This window comes from Megalobrama amblycephala, linkage group LG13 (genome assembly GCF_018812025.1).
Source record: "Megalobrama amblycephala isolate DHTTF-2021 linkage group LG13, ASM1881202v1, whole genome shotgun sequence".
NCBI lineage: Eukaryota > Metazoa > Chordata > Actinopteri > Cypriniformes > Xenocyprididae > Megalobrama > Megalobrama amblycephala.
The window spans coordinates 19,050,783-19,063,640 of record NC_063056.1 but is presented as its reverse complement, the minus strand read 5'-3'; the positions used below and the strand labels follow the sequence as shown (position 1 = coordinate 19,063,640).

Below are 12,858 nucleotides of genomic sequence, written 5' to 3'. Positions count from 1 at the left end.
AACAGGTGGCAAAATGGCTCCATCTTGTGCCCAAAAAGTGAATAGCACTCCCGAAAAACATTAAACATTTACATATCATGTTAAAGCATGTACAGTAATCCAAAATACAATATAATATGTTTACTTTTAAAAAATGTAGAAATACCAAGAACACAGCACATGCAGAAATGCCTGTATTTAGCATCCAAAACCAGAATTAAATTTACTGGGAATCAAACAGGTGGCAAAATGGCTCCATCTTGTAGCCAAAAAAAACATTAAACATGTACATTACGTTTAAAACATTTGTGTAAAATCACATCAAACACCACTATTTATGTTTGAATCGTACTAAAACCGTAACAGAAACTGATCAGAACCAAAAATCATTACTTAAAACCAAGTTGATAACGGCATAACCCGGAACAGGAAAACGGCATTGACCGTAAATAAAAGTCTGCGCATGCAGTTATGTTTTAATTATTTGATCATGATATATTTGTAATGTAGAAAAATACAATCACGCTATATTGAGGACAAAAGTAAAACATTGCTTTTTTGAAGATCCTATATCGCAACAACCTCGTAAAGTAAAAATGAACGATAGCAATTTCAACACATCAAGACAGCAAAATTAAAAGAAATATTCTTACCTCGTAACATTTTCTTCTGGACAACGAAGTAGCTTCTGGAAGACTTCTGGCAGAGTTTCAATAAAGATGTGAAAAGACTGTGAAAGTCGGACTCGGATGACCCGCTTTTAACCCCAGCTGGGGCTGTAGGGGTGGGCGACCCCGTGTTGCGTCACGAAATTACTCAAATAATGAAAACATTTGACAGAGTTTTTCATATAACTATAAACAAGCATATATATATATATATATATATATATATATATATATATATATATAAGATAGATAGATAGATAGATAGATATTACCAAATTAAAAATTACAAATAACTTATAATTGTGATTGCTTATAGTATTATAATTTACTGTTTTTATATAATGGCAGATCCGTTGGGAGATTGATCACAGAGTCTATATATATATATATATATATATATATATATATATATATATATATATTGTTAAAAAATAGATCAGATTATACCTAACATTACGTTTCGCTCAGACTGGCCTTTTCATCAGTGTCCAAAAGATGGTCGCCAGAGGTCCGTGCAAAACTCTCTTGGTAGACCACCTGGGCTCACGCGTCTCTTGTGAGAACAGCGCTATGTAAATATCTCAGCGGTGTTAAACAGTTGCCTGTTGTATTGGGATGTTTGTGGTAACAAACCATAAACATTTTCGGCATCCTTAAACAGACAACCATTGTATTGGGATGTTTGTGGTAACAAACCATAAACATTTTCGGCATCCTTAAACAGACAACCATTGTATTGGGATTATTGTTCTAAAAAGCCATAAACATTTTGGGCATTCTTAAATAGTCACTAATTGTATTGGGATTAATATGAGGTGGTCTATTGGAACGATGTGTTATCCTGTTCTGTGAAAAGGTTTTTACACCATGATGTGTGTGTGTGTGTGTGTGTGTGTGTGTGTGTGTGAGAGAGCGAGAGAGAGAGAGAGAGAGAGAGAGAGAGAGAGAGAGAGGCGGATTATAAGTATTAAAACTTCATGATGTTTAAAGGAATTACATTTCCTGATCCCTGGAAATGTAAGATATTATTATTTTCATCCAGCTAAAACTATATTATTATTTAGTAAGATGTGTAAGATATTTTTTATATTTTCATCTAGCTAAAACTATATTATTTAGTAAGATGTTTGATTATTATTATTCAGTGTAATGTGTGTAAATCTCATCCCTAATGTTCATCCCTAATAGGGTATGTCCAACACATAGAGACTTTATATCTGGAATCATTTTAAATCAAATCACTCAATATTCCTAGCTCATTTTTAAACATACAGAGATTTATTTTAAGCATCACCCTTATAGGAAGATTTATTAAAACTTTAAAGATTTTTAAGAACATATTTAAACATTTTGAACATTTTCTCTGGAAAAGGTAACAGACTAAGTGTCCCATAGAATGCAGCATGGCCCATTGTTGTCACTGCCTGGCTGGGTGTGAGCTGCTCACTTGGAAAGACCGAGAGAGAGTGGGAGAGGGATTGGATTGTTCCAATGTTGTTCATTATTCAGTTTAATATATTATATAAATATATTTTCATTTATTTTAAATAGATCTGTATTACGTGTGTGACGAGAAAGAGAGAAAGAGAGAGAGAGAGAGAGAGAGAGAGAGAGAGAGAGCGTATATTGCATTGACCCTATTGGTAAAATATTATTTTTCTCATTGAGACGAAGAGGATGTCCACATACAAAAGCCCCTGTGACGGAATGCGACACCCCCGAAATATCTGTTCAAACAACCGGGTCAAACGATCATTCACTCCCGGAGCTCACGGGTCAACATCCAGATGGACAAACACAAACAACATTACATTCATCCTAATATCCGAAGGTCACAGGTCAACAGCCAGATGGACAAACACAAACAACATTACATTCATCCTAATATCCGGAGGTCATAGGTCAATGACATCGGGGTCAAAGGTTGTGTTGACACAGTCCGGAAACGGAAGGACAAAAGGTCACACCTGTCAAGTCATCAATCAAAGGGGCCATAAATCACTTTTTGACACATGTCCCAGGGTAATGACTACTAATGTGTTTGGTAGTATACGCGAGAGACTTTGATAGTGTACGCGAGAGAGTTTGACGTGTGTGCGAATGAGTTTGATAGCGCGTGTGAGAGAGTTTGATAGTGTGTGTGTGCGAATGTGTTTGGTAGTATACGCGAGAGACTTTGATAGTGTACGCGAGAGAGTTTGATGGTGTGTGTGCGAATGAGTTTGATAGCGCGTGTGAGAGAGTTTGATAGTGTGTGTGTGCGAATGTGTTTGGTAGTATACGCGAGAGACTTTGATAGTGTACGCGAGAGAGTTTGATGGTGTGTGTGCGAATGAGTTTGATAGCGCGTGTGAGAGAGTTTGATAGTGTGTGTGCGAATGTGTTTGGTAGTATGCGCGAGAGACTTTGATAGTGTGTGCGCGAGAGAGTTTGGTAGTATGCGCGAGAGACTTTGATAGTGTGCGCGAGAGACTTTGATAGTGTGTGTGAAAGATTTGATAGAGTGTGAGAGACGTATAGTAGTGTATGAGAGAGAGTTTGATAGTGTGTGTGAATACTTTGATAGTGTGTGCGCGAGTAAGTTTGAAATATGTCTTGAATGGCCTCTCATATAACTGTGCCTAAGCTGTGCGTCTCATTCTGCCATTGAAAAATATTTACAAGATGAGCGGGGACCTCTAATTAGGTTGAGGTCTCTTGTTCCACTTTTCAAAACAGACTGGATTCACAGCCAACAAATGGAAGAATTTATAAACAATATTGGTGCAGAGTTTGAAAATGTATAAGATGTATTGATTCCACTTGGGGTGGAGAACTATAGGAAAACTGTATAAAAAGATTGTGTGAGAGCTGGTCCGGCAGTTGTGTTTTGCTTGTAATAAATCTTTTGTCATCAAAACTCCAAGACTTAGAGTGTTTTTTCACAGAGGCGAAAGAAGCCACTACACTCTGAGAAAACAAACACAAAGTTCTTTTCTGTTTACATTTGCACATTCTCGTGCCAAATCAGCATCCCCATAGATACAATCACACTAAGTAGATGACAGCTTTGTCTGATCGGCATTTCATTTCCTTCACTCTCTCTTCCTCCCCTCTCCACATGCTGAGATCACCAGAAATTCACCCAAAAATCAATATGGTTTAATGTGAACAATTACCATACAGCATGATACATGTTTGGTATCATTTGAAATGTTTCAGTGCGAATGGTACAATGGTCTCATCTAATCCCCACAGATGTAAACCTGTAACACTAAGCCCTATAGAGCAAACACAATTAAAAGGAGAATTGTTAAAATTCTTGTATGTTTGGATTTAAACAAAGACAAGAAAACAGCTTTTAAAAAAAGCTATAAAATAACAGATATGTATTTACATAAACAGAAATGACACTGAACTAAAACAACACAGAATCCTTGGACTGGTAAAAGCATATAACTCAAAAAAAAATGATTAAAACCATTCATTCAAGTTAAATGAACACAGTTGATTCTAGTTTGTTGGTTGATTCTATTGAGTTTTACTTGTTTCAGTCATGTGGAATCACTGTCCATGATTGAAATGAGTTGGTTGGACATAACTATTTTACATAGATTCTTCCTTAAGCCGAGTTCAGACTGCACGATTTTCAAAGTAGTCGGGTCACTGTTCTTTTCACACTGCATGACTATCTTGGCCAGCATTGGTGTGTTCAAACTGCACGATGGATCGGCAACAGAAGGTTTCACACTGCATGACTTTACAATAGGAAGAATCGCCGACAACTCTGTCTGGCACGCAAACTACGTTTCACAACCAAACACACGCGAGATGTGACAAGGAAACAACGCGATATCACGCGTGCAGGACCGGAGTTATTATTATTATTATTATTATTAAAAACGGTAGCCCGCATGAAGCTTGCAATACGAGTTGCCTGTGCGCTGATTTGCAGCGAAAACAAGAATATGGAGGAGGAAATGGTTGGGGAGACTGTGGATTGTGTGTTCTGCAACGAGAGTTGGAGGTAAATACATAACTTTTCAATGTGCTGCTGTTGCGGATGGTCAAGCAAATGTTTGTGTTTTGTTTCCGTTTGATAGAATTGTAATGTTTATGTGAATGAAGCCATGCTTGCTGATGTTGTGGTCTATAACTCCTCCCCGAACTCCCCGCTGCTCTGTATCTTGCTCTCTCATTGGCTGTCGGTCATCGCGAATGTAGTTTTCAGTCAGAACACTTTTCACACAGCAGGATTTTGAATCGCAGACAGGTCCAGATATTTAGCATGCCAAATATCTCACGGGCGTCGGCGACTCGTCGGCGATTCTCTCAGATCGCGTCTTTGCTCATTCAAACTGCGTGATTGTCACTCGCGTGAACGAGCACCGATTTGCCTGAGATTTCGGGCATTTGTCTGCGATTTCTCAAAACCTGTCGGCGAGCCAAAATTGGGGCTAAAATTGTGCAGTCTGAACTCGGCATAACTCAGTGTTGTCACAACACAAGGATATTGCATAGATTAAAAATAAACCTTTAATGTTGATAAGTTGGTTGTGTGGAACCACTATCCATAAATGACTTGAGTTAGTTTAAAGTATCATTTTTTTCAGTCAGCGGAATTGATTACCAGAAGTCCTTGTCGAGCAGTGTATCTATTCTTCCAGTTGTGTATATTTTCAATGTGCCGTAATCAGCTAATTGAATAAACGCCTCTTCACAAAGAGTGGACTGGAGCTGGAGTCAGTGTTTCAAGAACCACTATGCACAGACGTATGCAAGACATGGGTTTCAGCTGTTGCCTTCCTTGTGTCAAGCCACTCTTGAACAACAGACAGCGTCAGAAGCGTCTAAAGACAAAAAGGACTAGACTGCTGCTGAGTGGTCCAAAGCTATGTTCTCTGATGAAAGTAAATTTTGCATTTCCTTTGGAAATCAGGGTCCCAGAGTCTGGAGGAAGAGAGGAGAGGCACACAATCCACATTGCTTGAGGTCCAGTGTAAAGTTTCCACAGTCAGTGATGGTTTGGGGTGCCATGTCATCTGCTGGTGTTGGTCCACTGTGTTTTCTGAGGTTCAAGGTCAACGCAGCCGTATACCAGGAAGTTTTAGAGCACTTCATGCTTCCTGCTGCTGACCAACTTTATGGAGATGCAGATTTCATTTTCCAACAGGACTTGGCACCTGCACACAGTGCCAAAGCTACCAGCACCTGGTTTAAGGACCATGGTGGGATACCATGGTTCTTAATTGGCCAGCAAATTCGCCTGGCCAATAATGGCCTTAATCCCATAGAAAACTGGGTAATAAGGACACAAGGGAAAAGCTCACTGGAGGGGCATGTGGAGGAAGATGGGGACTGACGAACTGACCAGGCCGCCTGTATTTCTGGGGGAGCTGGATGAGATATGCACGTATTACCCATAACCTCTTCAACAACAAACTCAGAACCATTTAAATACAAAATCAGATTAATAGTATCGTTTAAGAAAACATAATCGTCAGGTTCGTCAAAACGGATTGTGCTCTCGTCCAGCCCCTCCAGAAAAAGGGTGTTTAAACACGCATCTGACCAATTCGTCAGAAAAGCTAACTCGACAAACTCATCCACATACCTCTCCAGCGAACGTCCGTCCTGCAGGAGCCCAATAAGGCGATCCACGGCCGACATTGGTGTGGGAGGCACGGGAGGAGCAAGAACTTCGGAGACAAGGAATAACCCCATGCTTCTGTGGTAATCCAGTCGTTTGTTATGGTCCGTTCTTCTGTTACATGTGGTGGTGCTGTAGTGACGAGACATATACGGATCTCCACAATAGCAATGGGTACTTTATTGAACAAAGGAAGAGAACACCAAACACATACTACATAACATTAAGAACGAACAAGGAGTGAAGGGAGTGAGTCTATAATAAAGGGAGTGCTGATGATGAAGTCCAGGTGCAGGAGATGAGTGATGATGGGGAGAAGACGAGGGAAGTGAATGCAGGTGTGGAGACAAGTCCGGAAGTACGGGAGACAAGGGAACTGTGACAGGTTACCATTTACTATAATAATTAGTTAATAAAAATTGTCTGTAACATTGTTACACCAGTATATGTGGCATCCAGTGACTGTTAAAATATAGGCTATTTGATATAGGCCTATTATTGAATCGTTCAGACTCAGTAGGAGATTCGTTCAAAAATTATGGAAGAATTTAATGGACTTAATTTATTAATTTCAGGTGATTTTTTTTACATAATGAAATCATTTATATCATTTTAGACATTTATAAATAGACTCATTTATAACAGAAGCATGATCTCAAAAGAAAAAATAAATACTGTAAGACTGATGCCAGAGTACCTGGACCAAGAAAGGGCTACTCTTTGAGAAAACAAAGGAAATTAACATTTGAACTCTCTCTTGCAAAATAGCATCCCCACCCGAGACGCAATCACACTGAGTCAATCACACCTCAACATTTGCCTTAATCTACATTTCACTTCCTTCACCCTCTTCCCCCATCTCTTCTCTCTACATGCAGATATGGCCTAAAGTTCACCCAAAATCTATCTGGTTTAACGTGAACAATCATCAAAGAATGCTATACAATGTTTGGTATCATTTGAAATGTCTCAGTGCAACTGGTACAATGGTCTCGTCTACATGAAAGTAAACCAAAGGTATTAAACGTTTTAAGAGTTTAGGGATACTTTGGTTGCAACCATGGGTGTGCCTCTTTCCCAGGGTCTTTCATCTAAATTACCTCCTGTTCCACAGCAAGGTGCAAACCCCTGAGGTCTGTGACCCTAGTCAATGCAAATTCTGATTGTAAGTTCATGCCTAACATTGGGGGATGTTTTGTCTTGGTCTGAGTATTTAAAGAAATGTTGCAAAAGGCTCAGGGTGACTCTGTATTCAGATGAAGCCCACATTGCTGAGTGTCCAGGACACTCAGCAATGTGTATTTTTCATGTCAGGTACGCATCTTACTCTGTTTCTGAGCATTTGATGTTTGGTATTGATCACCTTTGAATTGATTATGTAATTGGCATGATACATTTACCTGACTAATAAATGGTCACATTTGATTTTATTCTGACTTACTCTGAAATTATTGACTTCAGTAGATTACGATGTATCCATTGTTACCGCAAATCTGCGTCAGGTTAGTAACGGACTAAAGTCCAGTTGAGTGGAGCATAGGCACACTAACTGTGATTTTAGAGCTCCGACTAACGCTTGGCATTTGTTCAAGTGTACTTAGACTGTAAAGGCTAAAAGGGAATTTCCGTTTAGGACAACAAAATGTTGATCGACCAACCTAAATAGGGTGAGCCTTACCTCTGTTTATTGTAATGTTACTCTAGCTAAGTGTACATGGGAAACCATGGCATAACCAAACCAAAGCTGCTATAAGACAAGTAATATTGGTCGGCTTAACTGTAGTAGTGGTTGTGACCTCTGACTAGAGTTAGTGTTACTTTAATTCAAGTGTATACAGATCTATGGGGGACTAAACCAAATACTTTTAAAGAAAGCAAGCATGAGAGCGGCACTCTATTAGTATAGTCAATTACCTCTGTCTAGTGACCAAGACTGACGAGTTTGTGATCGTGGGCCCGCATATTAATGAATGGCCAGTGCGAGGACCCTGTGCAACACTGAGAACCGAATGAACGAGTACAATAAGTGTAAAGAGTTAAATAGAATATTCAAATGTAAAGCCAAATTATTACACAAATGACCAATAATCAGTTGACATTCTAAACTAAATTCGAGGTCATAATAACATGGAGTCAGATAAAAGATTACTTGGAATTAAACTACTTTGCCACGCTGAAAAGATGGAACGCGCAAGAAACCTTCCCCGTCCTGTGGGAAACCGCCATTGGGCCGATTGGGCGGGCCTTACATGGTGTTGGTCTAGAGACTCCTAGTGGTGAATACATGCTAGAACAACTTTTTTATGATTTCTTCAAAGTATCCGTGGATATGTGGACAAGAAGCAATTGCATACAGAATTTTTTATATCATTTGTATAAAGGTTTACTTTTTGGAATAAAAAGCTATACATAAGAAAGGTAAAAAGCACTTAATTGCTAATTAAACATAATTGAGGATAAATGTAAACAATAATAGAGAATGAATAGGTATAATAAAGCTCAAATTAGTGTATGGAATGTGCTGGAAACCCTTGCAGCAAACGCAGACGTCACGTAGACGTCACGTCCAGGCAGTCGAACTGTAATGTGGCAGACGCAGACGTCACGTTTGGCAGACGCAGACGTCACGTTCAGTGAGACGAGTGCATGTTGCAACGTCATATTTTATATGGCGTTTATGGGGTGTCGTTTTGCTATTTACGATGCTAACTAAGCAATCAGTCGTGTCGATCGTCGCGTACCTTGCCGTGAGCAGAAGCTGTGACCAATGACGTATGATAAGAAGCGTGACACTTTCGTCGCCCCTCTCTTCTCGCCTGAGAAACCGTGTGAGAAGCTACGTGAGAAGCTACATGACGTCTGCGCCGTGACGTCTGAAGTAACTTTTGCCAGTTGTTATTTTGTAAATTGTCTGAAGTTCTGTAAATTAGTGTTTTTGCTTTGTTTTGAGTAAAAAGAAAAAAAAAACCCACACATTTAAGCACCTCAAAGTCGCTGAATATTTCTCCATTCCTAATTTTGTTTAAATATGTTGACGAAAACATGACCTACACTATTAGCCAATCAACTGACATTAAAAGATGTGCTATTGCTTAACTTGAAAATGCCTGGGCTTAATGTCCTACAGTGACAACCAGAGACAACTAATCAACACATTTCTCCTGTCATAAACACTACTGCTAAGATAATGACAACATTATCCAAGTAAAACATATTGTTTCAGAGTTTTGTCCCCCATAGAAATCCTTTATAAAAAAAAAAAATGCATGATGCATTAAAGACAGTTAAAATAAAAGACCAAATTCGAAATTAAAAGATTAATTCAGAGTGCAAGCTATGGCCTATTATCAAACGCTTTAATCATGTATTTTAATAGAAATTATAATATTGTAAGCTATAGCCTATATACCGGAAAAAATAAATACATATGCAGAACAAACTGTCATATTAGTTAAGACAGCATATTAGGATGAATAAAAATAATTATTCTTGGGATAAGCATTTCTCATATGTCAATGTTCAGTAAAACTATATTGTTGTCACAGACACGTCAGGCTCCACCGTGCACCAACCACAATGCTCCCAATCACCGGAATTCTAATCACCGTCACCTGCACATCATTATCCCCTTCATCACCATCAGTATTTAAGAGCATTCACACCCTGCACTCACTGTCTGGTCTCGTTGAGCTATACTTACCTGTATGCTTACCTCAAGGACTCCTACGATCGCTACTTACCTGTCTCCTGTGCTACCTGATCTCCTAGTGTGTTCCTCGTCTGCGTGTGAGTGCTCCTCCGTCTCCTGTGTTCTCCTGCTCCACCAGACTTTACCATTGCTCACCTGCTTCACTCTGCTTTCCATATCTGCTCACTGGTTATCAATAAAGACTACTTACCTTGTGTACATCTGTGTCCGACCCCTCTGTATCATAACAGAAGACCGGACCAAAACCGCTAAACCAGTATGAGCCAACAGGATCCCTTCCAAGCACTTGTGGATGTGCTACGCCGCATCAATCCACCAACGCCATCCACAATCCCCTCTCCTTCACCGGCACCTGCAGTCACCACATCAACACAGCCCCATCTCCTTCTCCACCTGTGTACGCCAGTCCCATGGCCAAACCAGCGCCCTACTCAGGATCGGCGGAGGACTGCAGCGGTTTCCTGCTGCAGTGTGAACTGGTCCTGGAGATGCAGCCGCACCTATACTTGAACGACACAGCCAAAATTGCGTTCCTCATCTCTCAACTCAGCGGCAAAGCATTAAAATGGGCTGATTCTATCTGGTCACAACATGGCGCGGTAACTCAGTCATATTCAGCCTTCATTTCGTGCTGCCAAAAGACTTACCCCTCGACAAGCCCGTTGGGCCATGTTTTCCTCTCGCTTTCACTTCACAATCTCCTACCACCCTGGATTTAAAAATGTGAAAGCTGACGCTCTCTCCTGTCTCCATGCTCCTGACGAAAGAACCGAAGATCCTGAACCGATCATTCCAAGTTCCCTCATCGTAAGCCCCATCACGTGGACCATACCCTCCTCCAATGCCTCCACGAACCCTCCGCCGGGTTGCCCACCTGGCTTGCTCTTCATCACCCGGTCACGACGCACTCAAATCATCCACACGTCACTTGGCACTGGTCACCCGGGGGTCAATGGAACCCTCTCGTTGCTTAAACAATGCTTCTGGTGGCCCAACATGGCGGCAGACGTCAGAAGGTACATGCAGGGCTGCAGGGAGTGCGCCACCTCCAAAAGTTCACGTCACCTACTAGCCGGCAAGCTCCTTCCTCTGCCCGTTCCAACCCGGCCCTGGTCACACCTAGGAGTGGACTTCATCACCGACCTTCCAGCCTCCAATGGATTCACCTGCATTCTGGTTATCATCGACCGCTTCTCCAAGTCATGTCGTCTTATCCCTCTGAAAGGACTAACTACTGCTATGGAAACAGCTGAACTGTTATTCAACCATGTGTTCCGGTATTTCGGAATTCCAGAAGACATTGTGTCCGATAGAGGACCACAGTTTATTTCCCATGTCTGGAAGGCCTTCCACTCACTCCTAGGTGTGGCCATCAGCTTAACATCTGGATACCACCCACAGTCGAACGGGCAGACGGAAAGGAAAATCCAGGAGATCGGCCGCTTCCTCCGTACCTTCTGTCAAGACCACTAGAACTCCTGGAACCAGTACTTGGGTTGGGCCGAGTACGCGCAGAACTACCTACGTCAATCCACTACAGGACTTACACCATTCCAGTGCGTACTCGGGTACCAGCCCCCACTGTTCCCCTGGGATGGGGAACCCTCCAACGTGCTAGCAGTGGACTACTGGTTCCGGGAGAGCGAGAGGGTATGGGACTCAGCACACCATCAACTGCAAAGAGCCCTGCGCAGACGCAGAATGACAGCCGACCTTCGCCGTTCCGACACTCCAGTCTACCAGCCCGGACAGAAGGTCTGGCTGTCTACAAGGGACATCAGGCTGCGTCTGCCCTGCAGAAAGCTGAGTCCCAGATTCATTGGCCCCTTCAAGATCATCAAGCAAATCAATCCAGTCAATTACCAGCTCCAGCTCCCACCAGGTTACTGCATTCACCCCACATTCCACGTATCCTTACTCAAACCTCACCATCCTTCTGTTTCCTCCTCCACAGGGCCTGACGTGGCAGCCGCCGAGCCTCCCCCTCCACTCATCCTGGAGGACGGAACAGCCTACGAAGTACACAAGATTTTGGACTCCCGACGCCGTGGTGGTCAGCTTGAATACCTTGTAGACTGGGAAGGTTATGGCCCTGAGGAACGCTCCTGGGTTCCAAGAAATGACATCCTCGATCCCAACCTACTCCAAGACTTCCACAGTAACCACCCTGACAGACCTGCCCCACGTGGAAGAGGACGGCCACCACGACATCGGGGTCCTCGGCCCTCAGGAGCGGGCCGTGGAGGGGGGGTACTGTCACAGACACGTCAGGCTCCACCGTGCACCAACCACAACGCTTCCAATCACCGGAATTCTAATCACCGTCACCTGCACATCATTATCCCCTTCATCACCATCAGTATTTAAGAGCATTCACACCCTGCACTCACTGTCCGGTCTCGTTGAGCTTTACTTACCTGTATGCTTCCCTCAAGGACTCCTACGATCGCTACTTGCCTGTCTCCTGTGCTACCTGATCTCCTAGTGTGTTCCTCGTCTGAGTGTGAGTGCTCCTCCGTCTCCTGTGTTCTCCTGCTCCATCCAGTTCCGAGTCTCCACCATCTGCAATCACAAAAGGACAGTAACTATCACCAGACTTTACCATTGCTCACCTGCTTCACTCTGCTTTCCATATCTGCTCACTGGTTATCAATAAAGACTACTTACCTTGTGTACATCTGTGTCTGACCCCTCTGTATCATAACAATTGTCAGAACATGGTTAAAGAAATTTAATGGTTATAGTTCAAAAGTATGGAAACAGATAAGCTTAAAAATAAGGAAAATAAGCTTAAAATATTCCTCATCCTGTGGCTCCCTCTATTGGACAACATTTTCAGGCGAACCTCTTTCAGATGAAATGCTGTTCATTGC

At 42.0% G+C, this 12,858-nt stretch overlaps 1 protein-coding gene across 2 annotated transcripts in view; it reads left to right on the top strand.

Annotated features, from left to right (window-relative positions):
- Window positions 1-12,858, top strand: part of LOC125242905 (carcinoembryonic antigen-related cell adhesion molecule 20-like) — a 151,332-nt gene that overhangs the window by 89,246 nt on the left and 49,228 nt on the right. The gene's annotated exons all lie outside the window — the stretch shown is intronic.